Source organism: Myotis daubentonii, chromosome 6 (genome assembly GCF_963259705.1).
Source record: "Myotis daubentonii chromosome 6, mMyoDau2.1, whole genome shotgun sequence".
Lineage (NCBI taxonomy): Eukaryota > Metazoa > Chordata > Mammalia > Chiroptera > Vespertilionidae > Myotis > Myotis daubentonii.
This window is the reverse complement of record NC_081845.1, coordinates 2,544,859-2,568,844: the sequence shown is the minus strand read 5'-3', so window position 1 is coordinate 2,568,844 and position 23,986 is coordinate 2,544,859.

Genomic DNA, 23,986 nt, shown 5'->3' with positions numbered 1-23,986 from the left:
GTGTGAAATATTAACAACTCTTTATATAATTACTAAGGGATTTTTTTTTCAGAGTAAAAAAAATGGTTATGGAGCCTAAATGAAGCCTGGGAAGAACATTTCATTCATTTCTAAGTTTCTTTCAGGCCAGCAGGAAGCAGACTTTATAGTAACGGCGGTCTCCTTGGTGAAGGGTGATGAGGCGGAGTTTCTGATTATGGCCACGGAGGCCTTAAGTAGCACCATAGGTAATTATTCGAGGAGGGGCCTTCTCCCCCACGCAGGAGGCTGACATGGTCGGGAGAGAAAGCGTGAGGTGTCGCACGTGGTCTCTGGGGGCGCAGGAGCTGAGGATGGCCTCAGCCTTCGGCGTCGCAGGATTGGGGGGCCCTTTTGAGGAAGTGTCTCCGGGCCAGGATTTTGCCCCCGAGAAGCGCTGGTGCTGCTCCGCTGGTGCTGTTCTGCACGTGGCCAAGGGGGACGAAGACACTCACACCCGTGTTTCCGCCCCGTGGTTCACAGACGAGGGTCTGATGGGCAGAAAACATGGGCCAGACGCAGGAGCTTGTCTTGCAGCAACCCGCCAGGGTGCAGACGGTGCCTGGGGGCAGCACGCCCCGTGCGGAGGGTGAGGAAAGGGGCGCAGCTTGCTAGATTCATTTCCTTTTTTCTCATTCTTGGGAAGCCGACTTTCATTTCCCCAAAGTGCACACAGAACTGGCATGGAGCACCCAGCCTGGCAGCCCCCGCAGGAGCCAGGGACAGACCCTGAGATTCGGAGCCAAGTGCTCAGGAGCACGAGGTACTGCGAGCTCCTCCAGACCTGGTGGCACCGAGAGTGGGGGCCGCTCACTCCTGGAAACGCGGTGGGTGGAGGGCTGAGTAACAAAGCCGGCCTTAGGGCTTGTGTGTGCATGTAGCATGCACCACCTCGAATCTGTGTGTGGTCACATGTGCATGCAGCGTGCACCAGCTCGTATCCATGTGTGGTTGTGTGTGCATGTGGTGTGCACCAGCTCACATCCATGTGTGGTGTGTGTGCATGCAGCGTGCACCAGCTCGTATCTGTGTGTGTGTGTGTGTGTGTGCATGTGGCGAGCACCAGCTCACATCTGTGTGTGGTGCGTGTGCATGCAGATGCACCAGCTCGTACCCGTGTGTGTGTGTGTGTGTGTGTGCGTGCGTGTGTGTGTGTGTGTGCGTGCGCGCTGTACCCTGTGCGCAAGAACCGTCACCATCAGGGCATTTGAAGGCTTCAGTGTGACGGGCAGCTCCCTTGTATTTTTTATTACATTTATTACATTTATTATATTTATTATCTTTAACCTCCTGCCTGGCACCAGCGTCGGGAGGAAGTGAGTCTCCACTTGCTGATGACCTGTCTCCACCGTTTCTCAACCATGGACATGGTCAGGAGGAGGCTTACTCAGCCGGCCCACGGGGCGGAGGGCAGCGGAAGAGGCCAGAGGCATGGACTGCAGCCAGCGTCCTCCCTTCCCCTCCGCCTCGCACACAGGCCCACCCCGCAGCCCGCCCCCCCCATGAGGAGCAATTGGCAAAGTCATCGCCAAGATGGTGCGTTCAGGTGACCGTCGCGCCCGGGAAATGAAGAGCCAGGTGGACAGGATCCCGCTGACGGAAGCGCCGTTCGTCATGTGCAGAGACCGGAGCCGGGACAGGGACAGGCCTCCTGTGACTGCGCCATGGGAGTGACTCACCCCCAGAACCAGCAAGACATCTGTTATCGATGACATTAGCCAAACTGCAGATAAATTGGTGCTTTATCCTGACCCAGTGGCAGTGATGAATGACTGTTATTAAATCGATAGATCAATCCAAAGCCAATAAGTCAAGATATCCAGAGGCAAATCAGAGCAATGCGCTGCCCCCGGAGCCCAGAGGTCAGCTGGCCTGGAAGAGGGAGCTAGGGACGCAGCGAGCCAGCCTAGCACGGCAGACAGGCCTGCCTCCCTCTGCCCATGTCTTCCCTTCCACAGAGACAGAAGCGGCCCGTCTGCAGTTCCACACGTGGTATCCACGAGGCACAGGAGGGTACAGACACCACAGGACCCACGAGACCGCTCCCCAGTGTTCAAGTCCTTTGGCCACAGAGCACGCACCTGCTCCCACCCTCTCCTCCAGGCCTCGTGCGGGCTGTGCCCGCTCTGTGGTGGCAGTGTCACCATTCTACACGTGAGAAACTTGAGGCTCCCGGGGGGAGGTGGCCGTGCTGCCGACAGGAGGGAGAGGGTAAAGCCTGTGTGGGTGTGGGGCCACATTCCCGACCACGGCCAGGCCTCAGCCGGGCAGTTCCCCTGTGTGGCCGCCGTGAAAGGAAGTGTGCGCGTCTCCAGACGGCAGCCCAGCCCTCTCCACCGCCTCACTCTGCACCACCGCCACCCTCTGCCCCTGGCTGGGAGCGAGGCCTCTGGGGCTGCTGGCTGATTCTCTACATGCAGCACACGCACATGCACAGCACACACACACACACACACACAGAGAGAACATGCACACACACAGAGAGAACATGCACACACACAGCATGTGCGCACACAGCACGTGCGCACACATAGCCCATGCACACACAGCACATGTATATACACAGTCCATGCACACATAGTACATGCACACGCACCGCTCATGCACACACAGCACATGCATGCACACAGCACATGCACGCACAGCACATACACGCACACAGCACATGCACACGCAGCACATGCACACGCAGCACATACCACTCATACCTATAAACACACATCACAAGTGCACACAACACACATACATAGCACACACACCTTCACACAAACTTACCACTCACACATACACACACACTCACAAATGCACACTCACAAACCTGTCACACGTGCACACACGCACACACACACGCGCGCAGGGCAGCACGGCCGTCCCTGGCGGCACCGTGCAGGCCGGAGGTGGCTGGGCTCCCTTCCTGCTCGCCCCGACCCCCTGCCCAGGAGGCGCAGCCCAGGCGGGCGGTGGGGAAAGACCGGGGCTGGTCCACGTGGACACTGGAGAGGGACAGACAGGCGGGAGGACAGGAGGGCGATGCTGCAGTAGGAGAGCAGATGGGGTCTGGCAGGAAGGAGACTGGTTGGCGCTTCCTTCCGTGCGGAGAGGAGGGTTCTGAATGGGGTTGGGTTGACCAAGTGCACACTGTGCTGGGGAATTATAGCTCTGCGGTGGCGCCAGGGACTCGCAGTCATGTGGACCCTGCGTCTCCGCTTCAGGGAGCCGCTCGGGGGCCCAGGCGTCTCCGTGGCAGTGACTCAGGCTGACGGGGGTCTCAGGCGGGTGGACTCGGCCCCGATGAGGCTGGGCGACCGAGGCCACGCAGGGACAAGCCCCCTGGCGGGGTGGGCAGAGGGCTCCCGCCAGGGAGGGCAGAGTAAAGAGCCACAGACGGTGTGTTTCATCGGGCGCGCATGTGTCCAACCAACACTTCCCCCGTCTGCACACACAGGGACAGAAAGAACCTGTGCACATGACACTTTCCCTAACGCCATGTATTTAAACAAAATAAGAACTTCTTAAAGGACCCAGAGCCTGAACCCAAAATGCTTAGCTTCAAGCCCAGCGAGCAGGAGTCACTGAGCAGAAGAATGCAGATACGTTCTGTAGCTGCTCACACACGTGCGGCGTCGCTGCACCCGCCGGGGGGCTGGCGTCCTGCAGGGACTGACTCAGACACTCAGAGGCGGTGTGAGTGTGGGAGGAATGTGGGTGGGTGTCTGGCAGGGAGACGCCCAGCCCAGGAACACGCTGCAGGGAACCGCTGGGCCTGCACATGCGTGGACCTGCGGGACACCGAGCAGCCGGGTGCCCCTCCGGGTGGAAGGGACCCTTGGGTGGGGCCGGGGGCGGAGGGAGGAGGGAGCTGTGAAGATCATAATTAAGAGTTGTATGTTTCTTTTCAACTGAGATGAGAGACACTGAGGCTTCCGAGGACAATGGTCCGTTGGCCTGGCAGGTCTGCGGGTGCAAGATGGGGAGGGCGAGGGGCGCATCTAGAAGTTTGGACCACCCACCTTGTGGATGGAGATGAAAGGAGATGGAATATGATCACTGAGAAAGAGGAACAATTGTACCGAGGGAAATAGGCGGATCTTGACTTTAGTGATGTTTGGCTTGAAATATTAGTGGAATTTCTTGCCCGGCCGGCATGGCTCAGTGGTTGAACATCAACCTATGAACCAGGAGGTCATGGTTTCATTCCCAGTCAGGGCACATGCCCAGGTTGCAGGCTTGGTCCCCAGTAGGGGGGCGTGCAGGAGGCAGCCGATCAATGATTCCCTCTCATCATTGATGTGTCTGTCTCTCTCTCTCCCGCTCACTTCCTCTCTGAAATCAATAAAAATGTATTTTTAAAAAGAAAAGGAAATGCTGATTATTGGGCTGAGACTAACGGGCAGAGGCCACTGGTAGAAAATCACAGATGTCTCGTTCTTGTCTCCTGAACATTACTTTCGATGTTACGGATCTTCCTTTGTCTTATTTTTTAATAACTTGGGACAGGAATCATCTTATACAGAAAAGTTGCAAAGATGGTGCCATTGGGTTGTCAGGATTTCTCCTTAGCCTCCTCTGCTCTGTCAGTTTCTCAGGGTGGCCTGAGGGCTTGACCGTTTGGAGGACTACTGGTCAGTTACTTGTAAACTGCCCCTTAGTTTTGTTTTTCCTGATATTTTTCTCATGATCACAGTTAATGGTTGAGGGGGTAGCAGGAAGACCACAGACATGTCAAGACCACACACTATCTACATGACATATCAATGATGACATTCACTTGATCACCTGACCAAGGTCATGTTTAACTGGTTTATCCAGTGTAAAGTTCCTCCCTGTCCACACACACATGCCAACACACATGCACGCACACACACACACACACACACACACACACTATTCTTCAGAAGCAAGTCCAGCCACACTCAAGGGCATATGGGGTGGGGGTGGGGAGGTTCTACATAAATTATTTGGGATTCTTCTGGAAGATACATTAGTCTCTTTTCTTCCATTTGCGTATTCATGTATGTCAGCAAGGATGCATGGAGCTTTATGTGACACTCAGAGCTATAATACAGTTACTGACTTCTTTGCCCCAACATCACACCTCTGGCCGCTGAGAGCATCTTTGGGTGGCTCTGTGTCCCTCTGACCTGCCCCATCCTTAGGTTACTTGGGCACCTCCTCGCTTTTTGCTACTACAAGGTGCTCCAGGCTCGTCTTATATTTTCCCTGACCCAGTCCTAGAACGAGCCATTTCTCCAAGGAGCCCCAGTCCCTTTTATAGGAGAATTGCATTTAGAATTGATGCCACTGGAATGCCCCTGCTCCTAGGCCCACTCAGCAGGCAGAGGCAGGAAAGATGTGTGTGTGTACTGACCCGGAGACACACACCTGTAATCATCTCCGTGTCCATCTCTCACGAAGCTGAGCCTAAGTCCACAGGTGAGTCTCACTCTAACCTAGCAGCCCCTCTGCTGGGAGCCAGTCCATCCTTGCTGTTTCAAGGGACCTGGCATATATGGCATAGGGTTCTTAATATGTTTGCTCACCTTCTTGGCGCTGTGTTTTAACCAAGGTCACCTCTCCAAGAAAGGTTGAATCCCCAGGTAGGGATTTTCCCCTGAAGTTAGGGAGGGAATAAAACCCCTCAACCAAGTGCCAGGCGGGTAATTAATCACTTTAACTACGAACAATCATGCTTAAGCTACATAATCTTTACTCCCTGGAATGGAGATAAGAAACGCCCTAACCTTTGTAATAGAGATTGATAGGATTGAATCAACTGGTATAAATACAGATGTAACAAGACAGAAAGAGACAGAACTCAGAACACAGAACTTAGAAGAGAACCAAGAGAGACAGAATTCAGAACACAGAACCTACACAGAACGTTCTCTAGAGACAGAAGAACTTCGCTGGAGAGAACATGGCAAAAGATCCTGGACAGAAACTGGCAACAGAACCTAGAGACAGAACCTAGCGAGAGAACATGGCAAAAGATCCTGGACTGAACCTGACTACAGAAATATGGCAAGAGAACCTGACTAGAACCTGGTGACCGAACCTGGCTGGAGATCTCAGACAGAACCTGGCTGGAGAACCTAGCAAGACAATATGGACACAGAACCTGGCTGGAGATCCTAAGCAGAACCTCTCTGGAGATCCAGACCAGAACTTGGCTGGAGATCCTGGCTAGAGATCCTGGCTAGGCTGCTGATCAACTGAATGCTGTCTCCGTGTCATTCCTTCTTCGCCGACTCTGTCTACGCCTTTGGGAACCCCTGGACCTGCTGGGGTTGGACCCCGGCACCCCTCCCCTGTGTGGGTCTAACTCTCCGACGCTGAAACCTGGCTCCCACCAGCCATTTACCTATTTGCACACGTGAAGCTACTGCAGCGCCGCAGGGCCCGCTAAACACTTCCATCGAGGCTGTTTCACAAGGCACCGACCCGTCGACCTTGTGCACAGTGAAAGTTTGGGGAAATGTAAAGACACACGAAAGAATAGGGATTCAACGGGAATAAGGGACCCAAGCGAAAACATGAATTAACAGGATACACAGGGGCTTGAAAATAAGTCAGAGCCATAAGCAGAGAAAGGCAGAGGTAAGGCTTCGCCGCAATTTGTGGGGAAGGGGGGCGAGATAGATGCATCGACCACAAGCTCGGGTATGCCCGTGCTAACAAGCAAAACCGGTGCAGAGAGTGGGCGCGAAGGCAGATAGAATATTCCAGCCAAGGCGGGGGTGCACGGCGGCCCATGGACAGTCAGACTCCGACTCTGCAGGCACCGGCGTCTGCGTCCATCTTCCCAGAGAGCGGGAGCGGAGCAGGGCGTGCGAGAGGGATGGACGCACACTCCCGCAGTACAGCAGGGTTAGCCGCTCCAGAGACAGGGCTAAGGCCTGGAGCGCCCCCAGACCGATGGGCGCAGCGAGGGAGGGGCAGGCACGGGCCCCACGCGCTCCCAACTGGGGACAGCAAACAGCAGAGTCAAGGTGCAGGCGGCGGGAGGGCAATGCTCGAGGTCGGACCCTAGAGACACCTCCAAGGACGAGCTAAAAGGATGTCCAACGGGGTTTCTAATGACAAGGCTTCGGTGAAAAGGGCCAATAGAAGGAGGAACCACATGACGAGGTCAGGGCCCTGGAAGTCAAAGAGCTGGAGGCCGAGGGCCCGGACCCTCCACAGGATATATGCCCCCTCGGCCTGGCCCAGCAGACCTGCAGGCCCGTCCGGTGGGAGAGCGCAGAGCAGACGGGCCATGAGGACAGGAGGAGGAAGGGACACTTCCGAACCATCCGAACTGACTTGTCCAAATTCAAAGCCCCGTCCTGATCCAGAGCTTCCCGGCAGTCGGTGGACAGCATAGCGCGTGGGGCGATGGCAGATGAAGGCAGACACGCCACAGCTGTGAGGTGAGCGGGTGCCGGGAAGAGCGCCCCGGGCTGTCGGGTGTGAGGGCCACTGAAGTGGGGTGAACTGACGGGCTCCCCGGAAGTGGTGACGCCACTCAGAGGTCCGAGGTGCCTGGGATGCAACAGCGTGTTGCCGCGCAGAGCCCTGGCACCTGCTTGATTTGATGTGGACCAGGAGTTGATGAAGTTCTTTCTTATTTATACACAATCTTAAAACACACACACACACACACACAAAACAAAAAAAACAGAGTCCCCCACGAAATTGAGTCGGGAGGCCAGGACTCACGCCCGCCAGGAGAGCGTGGGCCAGTCCCAGGTGCTCTGCACCATGACCCCAACCCGGGAAGGAGCGGGCTGGCCAGAGGCCCTCCCAGGACTCATCCAGCTCTGATGTTTCTTTCTTCCTTTTTTTTTTTTTTTCAGAAAAGAGTGCGTTATTTAAAGTGAAACTACGTAAATCCTGACTCTCCAGGAATGTAGCCGCCCCTTTCCCACCCCCAGGCGTGGTTCCTCTGACATCTTCCTTAGCAGAAGGAAAATGGGTCGAAACCCACACGTGCCTGACTTCCCACCCGGCATGCAGTTCCAACAGTGGCGAGGAGGGGAAATGTGAATGGGCCCAAAACTTACAAATAAGGTGCACAAGGTCACCGAGGTCTTAGCAGCACTGCCGGTTCCGCCACGTGTGCCATACGGTGGCCAAAACGGGCGGCCGGTGAGACTGGCCAGAGGGCCAGCAGGGGTTTGGAAGGGACTCAGCCCACGGAGGCCAGCGCTGTTTGGTTTGCACGTGGAAAGACGCCGCCCTGGGACACTGGGTGCTGTGTGGGCACCTCGGGGCGCGGAGCCGAGGCCTTCCTAAGGGAGGGCAAGAAGACGCCACGCTGAGAACTGGCCCAGGAGCTGAGGTGAGTGGCATGGCCCAGCGTCCTCCCGGGAGCCCCGCAGACACGGGAGGAATGGCTCACTCAGACACGAACGGCAGCATGGAGCGGTGGGCAGAGGAAGGACTGTTGAACCTGTGAATGTGAATAAATAAATGCCTGTGCGGGTGCGGCTAAACCAATCTACTTGCATTGACGTTTGCATATTGCTGTTCGCAGTCGTTTGTGAACAGGCGGACGCTGAGCCCAGATGCTGAGCATGAACATTGCAGGCAGAGCCAGTGCGTGCGGATCACACCCAGGCAGTGTGCACGGCTCCCGGGTGCTGCGAGGTGATTTCCCGGACGGAGCAGGGCGGCCAGAGCACAGTCAGAACCAGCCCGGAAAACCCCACGTCCACCTGTGGGCCGGCCCGGACGTCTGTCTTCTCCAGGAAGAGGCCAGAGCCATCTCCTGGTGCTTGCTGTGTCTCCGCGGGTCCACACCCTCTAGCACTGAGTATCCCGCGGCACACCTGGGCCCCGGGCCTTTGGGAGGGGGAGGGAGGGGGTGATCTCAGAGGTCCCGCCAGACCCTGCAATTCTGGGGCTCGGGGGAGACCGTGTGAGCAATTTAGAATGAAAGAACGGGCTTAGGTGTGGGACCTTTTGCTCGTTCTATTAGTCTCTCAGCAAACTTCCTGCGCTTCCAAGGTGGATGAAATCCTGAATTGATAGGGGAGTTGAAAAAGGAAAGCATGTCCTTTTAGAACTCAAATCACCATGTACTCGCATGGGGAAGGAAAAAAACATAAAATTTGTTAAAATTTGGCAGCTTTATTTAATAAACGGTAAAATAACAAAACAACAAAGTATTCTTAAAACAATCAAGAAAATATTAACACAAGAAAAGGATGTATGGACAGGATTTGCAAATAAGATCCATGATGATTGGGCATTTGGGGATGACCAAGGCCAGTGAGTTCAAACACAGCTGAAGACCTTGTCCCTGGGGGCTGAGGGCGGGGGACCTGGTCGAGCGCCGGCCAGGACCAGACCTGCTGGTGTCACCCCCTCTGACCTGGCCGTCCCCGGAGTCCAGGTGGGAGGATTGCTTTCCGTGTGCAGGTGAGGAGACTGAGGCTCAGAGATGTGCGCTCACTTGCCGAGTTCCCACAGCTGGTAAGTGGAGGCGCAGAGATTCAAACCCAGACTGGCCTCCAGGTGCCCGCTCCTCCCACGAATCCCCACGGCCACGTGACCGGGGCGATCCACCAGAAATGTGTCAGCTTTGCGCAGCCCCCCGTGCAGAGCCTCCCAGGCGAGAGGGCACAGGCAACTCCTGGACGAGCTCCGTGAGGGGCGCACGCTGCCCGTCCGCCCTGCATGTCAGAGTCTGCCTCTATCTTTCCCACGGTTCTCTTTCGCCACAATGTCCCTCAACCCTGGGGTTCAGAGAAAGCCTAGACTGGCGAGTCGTGGGCGCTCCCACTGTGTGCCACCCTAGAGGACGATGGCATGCCTCGCCATCCTGGACCCCACCTGCCCTTCTTGCCAAAGATTCGGCCTGTACATCGGAGACCGGAGCCCAGGAGCAGAAATCTAAGAAAGATGGGCTTTCCATCTGTACGTGGCCTTGACTTTGTTAGCTTGGAACTAGAAACGCCATCAAACTCCGCGGATGGCCTGCCTGAGTGGGACCCCCACCCATGGCGAGAGACCGCGGCTGCTGGTCGGGGCTGGTCTCCTCTCTGCGGCTCCATTTTGTTGTCTGTCGCCTTTTCCCTTCCCCCTGGAGAGCAGGGCTTCATGGACAATTAACCCTAAAGGGGAACAGCTTCTCTTCTCCGCGTGGCAATTTGCTGCCCGCGTCAGGTGGCACTGAAGTCAGTTCTGCAGGTCATGTCATGTTTAAGAGCCTGGAGGTTCTGATAGCGCCATAGAAGCCTTCCCCATGGAAACACCAAGTTCTGGCGGTAAGTAGGCCAGAGCACTCTGCGTGGTCACGTTCCCAATGATGCATTCATTGGTTGATTCTTGCATGTGCCCTGACCAGGGATCAAACCCAAAACTCTGGCGTATCAGGACAACACATTGCTCTAACCAACTGAGCCACCCAGCCAGGCCCTCGATTCCCACTCGCCTACCTGGTGCAAGGTGCTGTGGGACAAGCCACCTACAGTCTACGTGCCTTCCTTCCAGCTCTCAGATCTAGAAACTCCACGACTCCATCTTCAGAGCCTTGGCTACAATGCCTTTATACGGCGTTCTGCACAGCACGCGCACACAGGTGATTAAATATCTCATTATTTATATGTCGAACGAAGGAACGAGTGAACGCCTGCCAGGGCTCTGAAACATTTTCTTGCAAACTTTGAAAAGACAATCAAAGGCAAAGTTGAGCAACGAAAGACTAGAGGCTCCAATTTCCTGTCACCCAACAGGTTGGAAACTCTCGGTGAGAGAGGTTGGAACCTTTTAAGTATCATCTTGTGATTAGAATGGCCTCGCATGCATACTCATGCCCCTGGCTTTATAACAACCATTTGGAAGTCTAGCCTCCCTCTCCCCCCCCCCCCCACCCGGGGAATGCAGTTATGTGAAGTGGGACAAAGTATTCCAAGTTCAAAGTTCCAAATACGTAAAATACGAAAGGGTTGGCGCTTCTCCCACAGGTAGAAGCACCTGAGGGACTATTGACTCGGGCAGCTTTGGGACACTCAACTCATCCTTGAAAGCTGTGGAATGGGCGCCCCTCCTTCAACTCAGCATTCCTTCCGAGGAACGCGGGCCTGTAGTCTGGCTCATGACAGGTAACGTTCGGAGCTGCAGAGAGCCGGCTGGCTGCTGACCCAGAAGATCAGGCTGAGCGGCCAGGGTTGCTGTGCCGAGCCGGCTCGTTCCCTTGCTCAGTGCCATTCGTTACCCTCGCAAAGTAAAACCATGCGGCCCCATGTCCTCAGGAAGCCAATTGTTTTATTTCATTGTATGAGACAAAACACTACTTTGATTGCTAATTAATACGCTAAAATTAGGTTATTCCGTTCTGAACATGTGAAATTGAATTTAGTATATTCAAATAAATGTTGTAAAAGCTGGTTTGCAATAAATGCCTTCAATGCCTGTCTTTTTCCCACCGAGCACACATGTCCTTCCTGTGATGTCGCAGCTATCCCTGCTGTTATACATGACTTGCCGCTAGTTTTCCAAGAGGGTGGGGGAGGGTAATAGTGATGAGACAGTCAGAGAGCATTTGGAAATTCAGATACTTAATCATTGAGGGGAAAAAGCGGGGGGGGGGGGGGGTGTGGGGGGGAGGATGCAACAAGAGAGAAGTAAGCATCCATGGATTTCAGAACCAAAATAAATGAAAAGAAAAAGAGAGGAGAATTCTTCATTTGGGGAGTGACTTCAGGCACTTAAGATTTTTCTTATCTTCTTTCCTGTCCCATGGGTGGAAGTGGAGATACAACAGGAAATGGAGGAGAGAAGAGAAGGAAGACGCCCATCTGAGGAAAGCCAGCATGAAGCTCCACGGACGGACAGCTGGACACAGTGACACCCCACTCTGCTGCTCTCACTGGATTCCAGCTGCTCCAGCACCTCTGCTAATCACTCCCTGTCACTTAGCAGCCGGGAGGGGAAGGCAGTCAGCTCCCAGGACTGTTTGCCTCCTATGCTAAGCAGACGACATTCCACATTCCTGTCCGGTGAGGTTTATCTCATAGCCTTGACAATTGGCACTCCCTGGGCCCCATTCAACCAGGGCTGGGGGGCTGTTTGTTTGTTTGAATCTCTGCAAAAGGTTGATAGTTCTTATGAGTCAATTAACTGATACCGGGCATTCTCTGCTGTCAGCCTGCTTCTCTTCCCCGGAAAGGGATGGAAGGACTGACTGGAGGGTTTAGGAAGCGGGAGGGTGCTGCGCTGTGATGTGCAATGCACTCTCAGGGGTACGCCCTGCCCTGTCTTCCGGGACGCAAGCAAGAGTGAGTGCACATCCGAAGGGCGCTGGAGCCCGAAGCCTGTGCGCGCTGTTCCCTGCACCAGGCTGCCGGCCGAGCAAACCTGTGAGCTCACCGCCTGCCTTCCTTCATCACCCGGGTCCTGTGGGGTCAGCTCAGAGGAAAGCGGTTCTTAAGGCAAACGGAGAGAAGCACACATCCATGAGTGCAAGAACAGTCCAGACGCCCCCCAAGCAGCGAGTTCCGAGCTGGAGGGGCAGAGTCAGAGTCAGATGCAAGTCTAGAACTTTGAGTTGCGACCTGACACAGTGACCACGCGTCTCTGCTGTTCCCATCCAGGCCCTGGCCAGGGGCACCTCCTTTTAGCCCCTCAGGGCCAGCCATCTGGCCACAGGCCTGGTCGCTGCCCTTCCCACTGAGTCACAGCCTCCTTCCCTCCCTCCTCCCCAGCGGCACTCCTCCTGCTCCTCTCTCTCTCTCTCTCTCTCTCTCTCTCTCTCTCTCTCTCTCTCCTGGAATCGAACCTCAAGCCCTTCAATCCCCAGGCCAACGCTCTATCCACTAAGGCAAACCAATCTACACTCTTCTCCTCTCTCTTTTTTAGGGCCTAACGTAGAGGGTTTCAATCACCTTCTTTTTTCTGTAGATTCAACTAAGACCACTTGTTGAGGTGAGAGAGCTGAGGCACTCACATTTGCCTCTTGTTGATCACTGAGAGAGAAAGAATGCGACAGGGCCCCTAGTGACATTGTGAAATCCCTCCACGAGGAGAGACAAAAGGAGAATATGTCCTTTCTTTCCATGTCTCTATTATTCAGAAATATTCCCCGGAGAAAATTGGGGAGAACAGACAGGGAATAAGGTGATGTGTGCCTAGCTCCTGAGAAGCCTTCTCAAACTCTGAAAGAATCACAGGAGAACTCCCTGGGGACTAAAAGGCGTCTCTGCTCAGCCTCGTTCTTGAAGGAAGTCTTGGCTTAGTGGTCCTTTTCCAGAGAGCGGGTTGCCTCAGTTAGTGAAGAAGTTGCACCGTGGGTATGTTTTCCATCCCCTTCCTCTGACCTCATCCTCTTAGAGTTCTTCTCCGCAAAGCCCATTGAACAGTCGTATCTCAGACTCGGGCTCAAAAACCTCTCGGATGAGTTGTCACACCTGTACCCTGCTCTCACCTCACCCTGGCATAACCACGTGCACATGTTCATGTACATTAACAGATGATGAGAACATCAAGAGACAATATTGGGAGAGAGATGGGTATATTGACTACTTATTATCTCATCCTAATCTCTAGTTTATTACTACAGTTCTTCTAGAACACTAGTATTTTGCTGTGCTTTTCTCTGAAGTTTTCCCTTCCCCTGTACTTCACCATGGACTGCACCCACTCTACAGGGACTGTCATGTGTTCAAAGCACAGTGTAACTAAGAGAAATAAACAGTGCAATGCCCCCTCCCCTAAGGTCCTCCTTCTACATGGAGTCTCTCACTGATGGTCAAAGACAAACAACAGGGTAGATGGATGGTAGAGGGTTCGGTGGGAATGGGTAGCCATTGGAGAAACAAAACCTTAAAAGAATGGTTCTTTCTCCTGTTCTTTTCCCTTTCTCTTTTTGGAATGACCCACCTGTTGCAACTCCAGTGTGACTGGTTGAATGAGAAGGAACTGGGATCTTCTCTCACCTGTAAGAATGAGCTTCCCTTCTGAAATGCTCATCGACTAAGACTTTATGAAACGCTGACGGTGGGGTGGCAGGGAGAAGACTGCTTAGACCTGCCAGCAGGGGAGGGAAATCATGTTGAAAGGGAGAGGAAGGTGACATTATGGCCTTCTTGTGAAAAAGTCAGCCCTTAGAATCTGAGAATATGGGGTTCTCTTAACAGAAATAGGGTGGATGAACAGCTTGGAAAGAAAGTTCTGAGTTGGATTATATATATGTTGATTTTATTAATCTTTTTGCTGGACATAAGTAGGTGAATTGTTGGTTCCCAGTAAACTTCTCATTGAAAATACCCTTAATAACTCACCCCTTTCTCTGGGGAATCCTTTTTCTTTCCCCCACCTTCCCCTCACACCTACACATAAAGCAAAAATGCAGTCATGTGATTTGTCTGGAAGCAGCCATTCTCTTACTTGACTCTGTCTTCTTGACTTAAAAAAAAAAAAAGAAGCATTTCCTGGCTCATCAGGGCCCCACAGTGACCCCTGGCCCCCCGTTCCTGGGCACTTAGGAAGCCCTGCCCCCCATCCTTACCAGCTCGCACTTGCTTGGAAAACAGGCGTCCCATGTCCTACCAGACAGGGTCCTGGTGCCACAGCCTGTGACCCCAGAAAGGGAACGAGGACCCCAAAGCATCAACCTGGAAGCCGCAGGGCGGGTCCACTGACGACCTACTCTCCTTCCTCCCTCCTCCCTCCGGTGGGGCCTGGCTTCCTGCCACTCCCCAGCCAGGCCTTCTCCCTGCTGCAGGGCTGGCCCCGGCCCACGGGCTCTAGGACCAAGTCTGTCTCCATAGCATCCAGCCAGGCCTCTGGGAGAGGGGAGGCCGAGGGCCCTCCCATACCCCCTTCTCCCGGCCCGACCCCCACCCACCTCCATCCCCTCCAGCTCAGATGGTCCGTGTGCTCATCACCTCCTCGCGGAGTGCTCCCGCTGCGAGGCCTGGATCAGATGCTCGCTCTTCTCCTCCCGGTGGGAGAGTCAATTACGCGTCCGAGTCTATTAATCTTACCAACAGTTATGGAGCTGAAGAGGCTGGATCGAACAGCTGAGGTTTAAAGAAGCCGGCGCCGCGGCCGTTATTATAATGAAGTCCCTGATGTATGAGGTGTCTCTGGGTGACCCACATGACTCTTTAAGTCTGAGGAATTGTAAAGGGTGTGAGGGTCCTTTTTACATGTACAGAGCGGCCTCCTGAAGGGTGTGCCCATGGCCAACATCCCCAGGTCCCCTGTCGGGGGCGGGAGCACTGGCTCTTCGCGGGATGGGCAGGCCTTCGCCGGCTTCCCTGAGCTGGCACACCCTCGGGCTCCAGGCACCCCTTCCCCCCCCCCCCGCCCTGCCCCCGCGGGGCCTGGGAGACAGGACACCCAGCCTGGGAAGAGGGATGCGCTGCTTCCCCTTCTATGAAGACCTGTGTGTTTGTCTGTCTCTTAAATTTGGTTTCAGTGGCATAAAAAGGGGAATTTATCTGCCTCCCCAGATGCAACAAACAGATGCTGGGACCAGAAACCTTGCATAGTCAATAAAAGGAAAGTTATAAAAATCTATAAAACTGCTGAGAGAAATCAGAATTTCAGCAAATTCCAGGGTTTTCTCTAGGCTGTTCCTGTGACGGGCTCCGGGCGAGGGGAGGCCAGTGGCGCAGCCGCGGCTGGGACAGCGTGAGGGGGGCGGCCACGCGAGCCGTGACAATGACGAAGGGGACACGGCGCATGCTGCCCGTCATAGAGACAGCGCTGCCACAATCAATCACCATGTAGCTTTTTGTACCCCCAGGCGATGGGTTCTTTAGATTGTAATGTGCATCTTCAAAGTGATTTTGTAAGCTACTTAAACGATGCTCCCTTTTTACAGGGCCCCATCATTGGATTATACAAACCACCCTCTCATACTCGGAGATGCAGATGCCGCATCAGAACAATTCTCCCCATACTCTGATGGAATTCGACGTTGGCCGCAGTGATGAGAAGTGACACCGCTTGCCGCCGGGTGTCGGCACCCACTCATCTGGCGCTCTGAGGACATCCCGATTTCAAACGGCCACTTTTCAAGAGTCGCCCTTAAGGATGAAAATTTGAAAATGTAAGACAGCACAGTGACGGAGTTTGAGGTCCAAACGCCTTGGATCTAATCCCAGGACCACCAGAGTGCTGGGTGTGCGCATTGAACTCTCAGGGCCTCGGTTTCCCCGCCGTAAAATGGGAGTCCTGACGCGTGGCTTATGGAGATGTGAGCAGGGTTAGCAATCCAAGCAATGAGCAAGGACACTCCCCTGGCAGCAGCTGCCGCCATGGCTCCAGCCCACCCACTGCCTCTACTGGGCACATCTGGGCCATTCCTGCGGCAAAGCGGTCTTCCAGCGAGGACCAAGCGACACAGTGACGCAGGCGGCCTTCGCCGAGGACAGAGTTGTGGTGCTTCCCGAGGAGTCATCCCAGGAGGCGTCAGGTGGCCCACTCCGCTCCTTTCCTGGGTCAGACATGGTGCCAGGGGCTCGGGGTTGAAGGCTATGGGTTTGGAGGCACCCAGCTGGGGCCTCTCGGAGTTCGCAGCCTTCCGGGGGAGGAGAAGACACTCAAGCAATTGCGCTGCCCCAGAAGCACCAAGTGGGGTGCAAACCAGTAAGGCTTCGGAGTCCACATTGAGAGGACACCCCACCCTGCCGGCAGCTACAGGGGCTCCGCGATAGAGATGACATTGGGGTTGAGACCTGGAGGAGTATTTGCTACAAAGACCAGGTCCAGAAGCCGTTCCCCTGGAGAAGTGGTTAAGGACCAGGGCACATCTGGCAAAGTCTGGAGACATTTTCGATGGTCAGGACGTGGGGTGCGGTGGAGATGCTGCTACAATGCATGGACAGCCCCCCACAACAAGGAAGCATCCGCCCCAGTGTCACAGTGCCCAGGCGGAGGCCCTGAGCTGAGGTCGCCCGGGAGCCGGCAGGAGGGCAGGAGGGCAGGAGGGCACTCGGCGTGTCTGGGAAAGGCCGGAGACGCTCACCTTTCACGGAGAAAGCGGGGAGTCCGGTGGGCAGGGCAGGCTCGAACCCCGAAGGTCTCAAAGGTCATCAGGAGCTGAGGTGTCGCCCCGAAATGGCCCGGTGTCAGAGCAAACTGAACTCAGCACCCATCTTGGCAGCAGTCGCCCGAAAGGCCCAGTGTCTGTATCATCCTGAAAAGTCAAGTACATTTTGCTTCTTTCCTAATTGAAATTTGAAGAATAGCGCTGTGGTCTTTTCCTCCCAGAGGCCTGAAGTGGGTGCCTGGGGAAGGCCAGCCCATGTGTGGCCAGGACGGGGCGCTGGCATGGGCAGGCCCTGAGCACACGGGTGGGAGTGGGTCCTGTCACAGGGGCTGCCCCAGGGTGGGTCAGTGAGCAGTGCTGACTGATGAAGCCAGGCCCCAAAGGCCTGAGTCACATGTGGTGCCACAGGGGTCCGAGGTCACAGCTGAGCGTGAAGTGTCCCCCAGGAGGAAGCAGGCAGGGCTGAGACACCAGGGCCTCCTGCCATCATAAGCTGTGTGACCCAAAGGACACGACCTCACCTCCCCGGCCCAGGTGACAAGAACCACCTGGGTGAGGAATGCTCCCCGGCCTGGTGCCGGTGCCTGACTCCCACCTCCCCACCTCCCACCTCCCCGCCTCTGGCCGCAGGGAAAGCTGTTGGGCCTGGTGGTCACAGGACGGTGTGAGCTGGGAAGTCACCTGTGCCCGCTGGCCCTTGCACGTGAGCACAGCCCAGCCATGGGCCGGGGGGAGGGGACTGCAGCAGCAGCAGCTGTGACTCCCCACTTTCATAACTTCATTCCGGGGAGTGCCGAGAGCTCTTCTCATTGCACAAACCTCCCGGATCCCTTATCAGCTGGCGCCTGGCTTCAGAGGACCCTTCACCCTGTTACCAGGAATGAGGCAGAGAACAGGAGAGAGACGCCGCCGAGGGTGAAAGAGCATCAATATCTGCCCGGCTGGGGTGACTCAGTGGTTGGGTGTGGACCTATGAACCTGGAGGTCATGGTTCAATTCCCAGTCAGGGCACATGCCTGGGTTGCCAGCTCCATCCCCAGTCGGGGGCGTGCAGGAGGCAGCCAATCAATGGTTCTCTCTCTCCATTTATGTTTCTATCCCTCTCCTTCTCCCTCTCCCTTCCTCTCTCAAATTGATAAAAATATATTTTTTAAAAAGAGTGTAAGTACCTTCCACGTCTTCTCAAGCACCCCTGCTCACCTGCTCACCGGCTCACCTGCTCACCTGTTTCCTTAGGTGTCGCAGAGCATTTGACAGCGAGAGGTGCGGCTTGCGGATCTGCCCAAAGGCCCCATGTTGGGCGCAGGAAGAGAGAGGAGGGGCGTGCCCGTGCGCAGAAGCCACCTGGCGCCCTGTCCCCGCACGAGGTCAGGCTCCATGATGTCCTCCCGTTACCCACTAGTCCTGAGAGACTCCAACTCGTCATCTGCAAGCAAAGGCGCTGGGATGAATGGCTCTCCTCGCCTGCCGTGACTGGGGGAGGTGAGCGTGGCTACCGGCACCGCGTGGGAACCGGGGGTTAGCCAACCCCAGGCCTCTGGGTATGGAGGGAGGTGAGGCTGCTCCGAGGGTTGGACCGGGACCGAGAGGCCCAGGTGAGGCAGGCGGGGGGGTGGGGAGGATTCAGGAGGTAGGGGCTTATGGACAGACACTTAAATCATTTCTTAAAATTTATCTGTATTGTTGAATGTATTACAGACGTCCCCCTCTTTCCCCTTACGGACCCCCTCCACCCCGCCCCCGCCCCCTCCTCAGGCCTTCACCGCACTGTTGTCTGTGTCCAGGGGTTATGCTTATATGCATTGAAGTTCTTTGGGTACTCTCTTCCCGGCCACCCCCCATTTAAATCAGTTTTGAGCATTACAAACTTAGATTTGTCACACATGAAATATTCATAAACGGGCCCAATTCCCATTCGCATCGATTGCTGCGGAGAAGTAATGGGGCTCAGCAATACAAGTCATGGGTGCCAGACGGAAAGATTTTGTTTTTGAGAACTGTCTCTGCTGAGACCACGGCCCATCACTTCTCCCCTCGGGACAATGAGACCCCCGTTGAGTCTGGGTCCCAAGGCCCGTCCTCCAGCCCCAGTCCCGCCATCGGCCCGGACCTGGTGGCCTGGGGGTGGCCCTGTGTTCAGCTCTCCCTCCAGGCAGCAGGGGCTGCGTGCACGGTGCTGGGCACCTTGCTGACCCGCCCCCAGCCCGTGGTGCGACGCCGACAGGGAGGCCCTGAGAGGGTGGGGACTTGCTGAATCGGCCACGTTCACGCTCAGGGGCCTGGCCCTGGGCCCCATGTCCCACCTGCAGGCGGCACCCAGAGGACTGCAAGGCCCTGGCGGAGGTGGCCACGGGCAGAACTAATTTCATAACAACAGTGACACTGACCTTCTCTCTTCCTCTCAGGTGTGCGGGGAGCCTTCCAGAGGCCGCGGAGGTGACGTCGTCGCTCTGACAATGAACGGCACGTGTGTTGACGTTCCCAGGCCTCCCGGCCCAGCATTTCAGAGCGAGAGGCCCTTCGCCTAAGCGCGGCTGCACACCTGGACGTCGGCGGTGACTTTAAAAATACAATTCAGAGGAAAAAGACAGTCAAGAGGTCCTTCGAGAGAAAGGGGAGTCCTCTGCCCTGCGCCAGGCCCCATCTGCTCTTTGCTCCTGCCCTTGGCCGCCCCGGCCGGCCTGTCACCCACCCAGGCGGGCGGCTGCGCCAGCTCCCACGGCCAGGCCACCCCACGCCGGTCATCCTCTCACCTGCCGGGGCTGGGCTCTCCCTGGGGACTGTGGGGCTTGTGGCCGCTCCCCGAGCAGCAGGTCACAGTGACAGCCACACCGGGCTCCGGTCGCCAGCGTCTGCTCTGGGCCCGAGCTGGCTTCGGAAGCGGGAGGCTGGTCTCCTGTAAATTCCTGGGCTCTCTGGGTGCCGGGCCGTGTCCTTCCATGGCTCGGGGGTGGGGGTGGGGGAGCAGACACTAAGGAAGAGAGAATGTGTAACACCCCCTTCCCGGACCCACCCCCTCTAATCTACCGCCTTCCCTGGGCCACCTCGCCCGGCCAATCGCTGGTCTCCCACCCGAGACCGCCAGGGCCTCGCTCCCTGAGGGCAGCTGCCGCCTGTAAGCCTCCAGTCCCCGAGCTCCGGGGGGTGGTCGGCCCCCTCAGCCTGCCCATCCGTCCCCTGTGCCTCACAGGAAACCTCAGGCCTCCAGCCCCAGGGCTGAGCCTGACGAACCAACGTGCGCCTGCGCCCTCTGAGCTCCCTCATCTATCTGTGGGCTCCGATCCCACTGAGAAGCCTGGGCGTCTCTCTTCCCAGAAAAGCCAAATGGACTTTAGAAACCCTCTCCTGGCGGTGACTGCCCATCACGGAGGAAGACTCAGCAAAAAGCAAACCGAAGGGCGTTAGTTGTGCTGTCACCGGAAAGATGCACGAAGCCCCCGTCCCACGGTGAGTGCTGTTCCCAGTGGCACTTACCCTGGGGGGGGGCAGGGTGTTGAAGCAGCCCCCCAGCCCCCAAATGGATATGCCCCCCCCCCCCCGTCCTAACCCCGGGAGCCCGAACGCATGACCTTGTTTGGTAAAAAGATCTTTGCAGATGCAATTAAAGGGGAGATGTTGAGGTGAGACCCTCCTGGGTTACTCAGGTGGCCCTAAATCCTTATAGACACAGGAGAGGAGAGGAGAGAAGGGGAGGGAAGGGGAGGGAAGGGGAGGTGAGGGGAGGGGAGGGGAGGGGAGGGGAGGGGAGGGGCTGGTGAGACAGAGGCTGGGAATGGAGTGATGTGGCCACAGCCAGGGGACACCTGCAGCCCCAGAAAATGGAGGAGGTGAGGGATGGCTCTCCCCTAGCGCCGCATGGGGAGCTCCGCCCTGATGCCACCTTGACTTGGGGCCTCTGCCCCCGGAACTGTGAGAGCTGGGGTTCTGTTGTTTTAAACCACAAGGACACGAAGCCATCACCCTGGATTGAGGGCCTGGGACCTCAGGGCCGGCCCTCGGATTCTAGGAGGCGCTCCCCAAGTGTGTGTCAGGCACCCCCGGAGGCCCTGTCCCCTTCCTTCCCCACAGCTCCTGGGCGGAGGACCTCCTGTGTGGTGTCGGGCCTCGTGTGTGGATGAACTTGACTCATCCTTGGTCCCTGCCCTTCCACATCTGGAGTTCCCATAGCGCCCATCGTCGTCCGTGGTCACTGTTGCACCTCATACGCGTTTCAGTAAAAAACAGAGAGGAATCGGCTCTTTAGATAAACAGGACCCAAGGGCCAGAGGCTCAGCCAGGCCTCACCAGGGACCCCGAGCGGATGCTGATAAGCCTCCAGAACCAAGGCGGTCACCTGATCGTTTATCAAGGTCTGTTTCCGTCTCGTCATCTCTCTCTCTCTCTCTCTCTCTCTCTCTCTCTCTCTCTCTCTGCAACCCAGCTTTCCTGGCCTCTTCCAGGCAGCCTCCCACCCCATAGCATCAGTCCCCACTGCCTGGCCCGTCCCACCCCAGTCCAAGGAGACGGCCCCTCCAAATTCCAGTTCCAAACTCTGGGGAGGGGGCGGGGGGGGGGGGGGAGAAACCAATTGGGAGAGACCCCTGGCTGAGGCCAACCGGGCAGAACCGTGCAGGATGGCGTGGCTAGGGGCCCACTGGTGGGGACCAGAGCGGGTCTGGGGGGCCCATGGGCTTGCTCCACATCACTAAGCAGTAAGGGGCTGCAGTGACGCCACTCCTCCTGCAGCAGGCGCCGCTCTCGCGCTCAGGGTTGTAGCAAGGACACCCTGGTCTTGACCTTGTGTGCACAGAGGCCAGCCTTGTACATCCTCCATGTGCCCTCGTCCAGGGCGGCTCCTCACTCTCCATTCCCTTACTTCTTGGTTGTCCCCTCCCGGGTCGATCCATGTTAAAGAAGCAGCCCGGCCGGCGTGGCTCAGGGGTTGAGCGTCGACCTGTGAACCAGGAGGTCACGGTTCAATTCCCGGTCAGGACACATGCCCCAGCTGCAGGCTCGATCCCCAGTGGGAGGTGTGCAAGAGGCAGCCGATCAATGATTCTCTCTCATCATTGATGTTTCTATCTCTCTCCCTTCCTCTCTGACATCAATAAAAATATATTAAAACAACCAAAAAATTAATAAAAAATAAGCAACCCCCGGCGGCTCAGCTCCCAACCCTGTGTGCTTCCAGCCCCGTGGTGGGCCCCCCCAGGCTGGGTTGAGCAGCCTCAGGAAGAGCTGCCGCTCCTAACGTGATGGAAACATGCCCGCTCTGCTCTGCCAACCGCAGGTCGTCCCCACCTTCGTCCCTTCACCTGTAGGCACACGGGGAACAGGCCACCGTGGCCCGAGCCCTCCAGGCCCCTCCCACACGGGCAGCTTTCAGTCTCGGATGACCTGCCAGCCCACCCGCCAGGGACTCGGTGTCACTCCCCTCCCCACGCACAGGAAGGAGGCCCAGCGTGGGGAGCCGTCCTGGCTGACCACAGGTCACACACGCGGGCATTCCTGATGCCTGCGGCCCCTCAGCAGGGAAGTACTCTGGCTTTGTGTCTAGGTGGATGGGTGTAGCTGGATGTGCAACACAAAACGTACAATCCAAGTTCCCGAGGAAGCGAGAAAAGCAAAAACAGTGAACAGGGAAAATGGGAGCCGGTGCCCGTGGCCACCCAGGTGGGACGCTGGGAGTTGCGCCCTGGGCGTGGCTGGCCCCGTGGTCGGCCGCCCGGGCCAGGGGAGCTGGAACGTGCCCCATGCCAAGGGCAGAGCACCCCGAAGTGAATAATGAAGAACCCCAGCTTTGTCCTGGTTGGATCGGGATAAATAACATCAAAATTGGTGAATTTGTTTTAAATCGGTTGTTAATTGCTGTTGATCTTAAAATATTTGAGCTTATTAATTTCTCTCTCACCCCCTGAATTATATTTCAGCAACATCCCCCCGTTATTAAATCAGACGTAGCAAAAAAGGAAGCATTTATTTATATCTTCAGAGTCGTGTACATCTAATTAAGATCCTGTTACTGCGCGTATTTTATATTAGGCAAATGCCGCCTGTGATTCCCGTCTCCTCAGCTCTGACAGCCTTAGGAAGCGTTGGGGAGATCTGACTTGAGCTGCAAGAGCAAGACACCGCCCTGTCTCTCTGTGAGCAGCGGTTTCTTCAGATCCTCAGCCCTGAGGCCGTGGTGTCGCAAAGCCCCCCTCTTACCGAATCCCAGTGGCAACCGCCAGAAAACAAGAGATTTGAAAATGGGCTGCAGAATGCTTCTGTGTTAATAAAAATGATGCAAGTGGCCAACAGTATTCATAACCTTCCTTGTGTCACCCTCACACGGGGAGGTGGAGGGATATTTTTATCCCCATTTTACAGAAAAGCAAAACTGAGGCGTAAAAAGATGAAGGAATGTGCCCAGGGGTGGAGCCAGCACTAACACTGCCTCACCCCCCAGGCCTTTGCCACTTGGCCTCCCTTCCCTGCCCAGAGGAGTTCGTCCATTCCAGAATATTCATAACCAGGTGGCACCGCCCCTTCTCCCTGCAAGGGGACGGGAATGAGTTCTGGGGCGAAGGACCCCATGCTCTTTCTGTGTGAAGCACAGACACTCATGCAGATCAGCAGCTCGTGGTGCTAAAGCTTCACAGGAGGGCACAGGAGAGCTGTCTGAACCTGGCGATGGGAAGGTAGAGAGGGACGGCTTTAGGGCAGCGGCAGTCACGTGATGCCCCACGGGCCCCTCATCCTGTGCCTCCTGCATCCCGTGGCTCCCGCCGTCTTATTTCAACACCTCGGCTGCAGGGGGGGAACTCGCGGCCCCCGTGACGGCGGGCGCAGCACGGCTGCGGGCTGCAGGCTCCTCACAGCAGAACACCTCCTCCTGCAGCCCGGACTTATCCCTTCCAGCGCACCCGTCCTCGGGCAGCAGTTAACCTTAAAGAGTCCGTTTCCTCGTTGGTAAACCCAGGTTCTCCCTGCACGTCAAGCATTGTATTCCTGCCTCTCCCT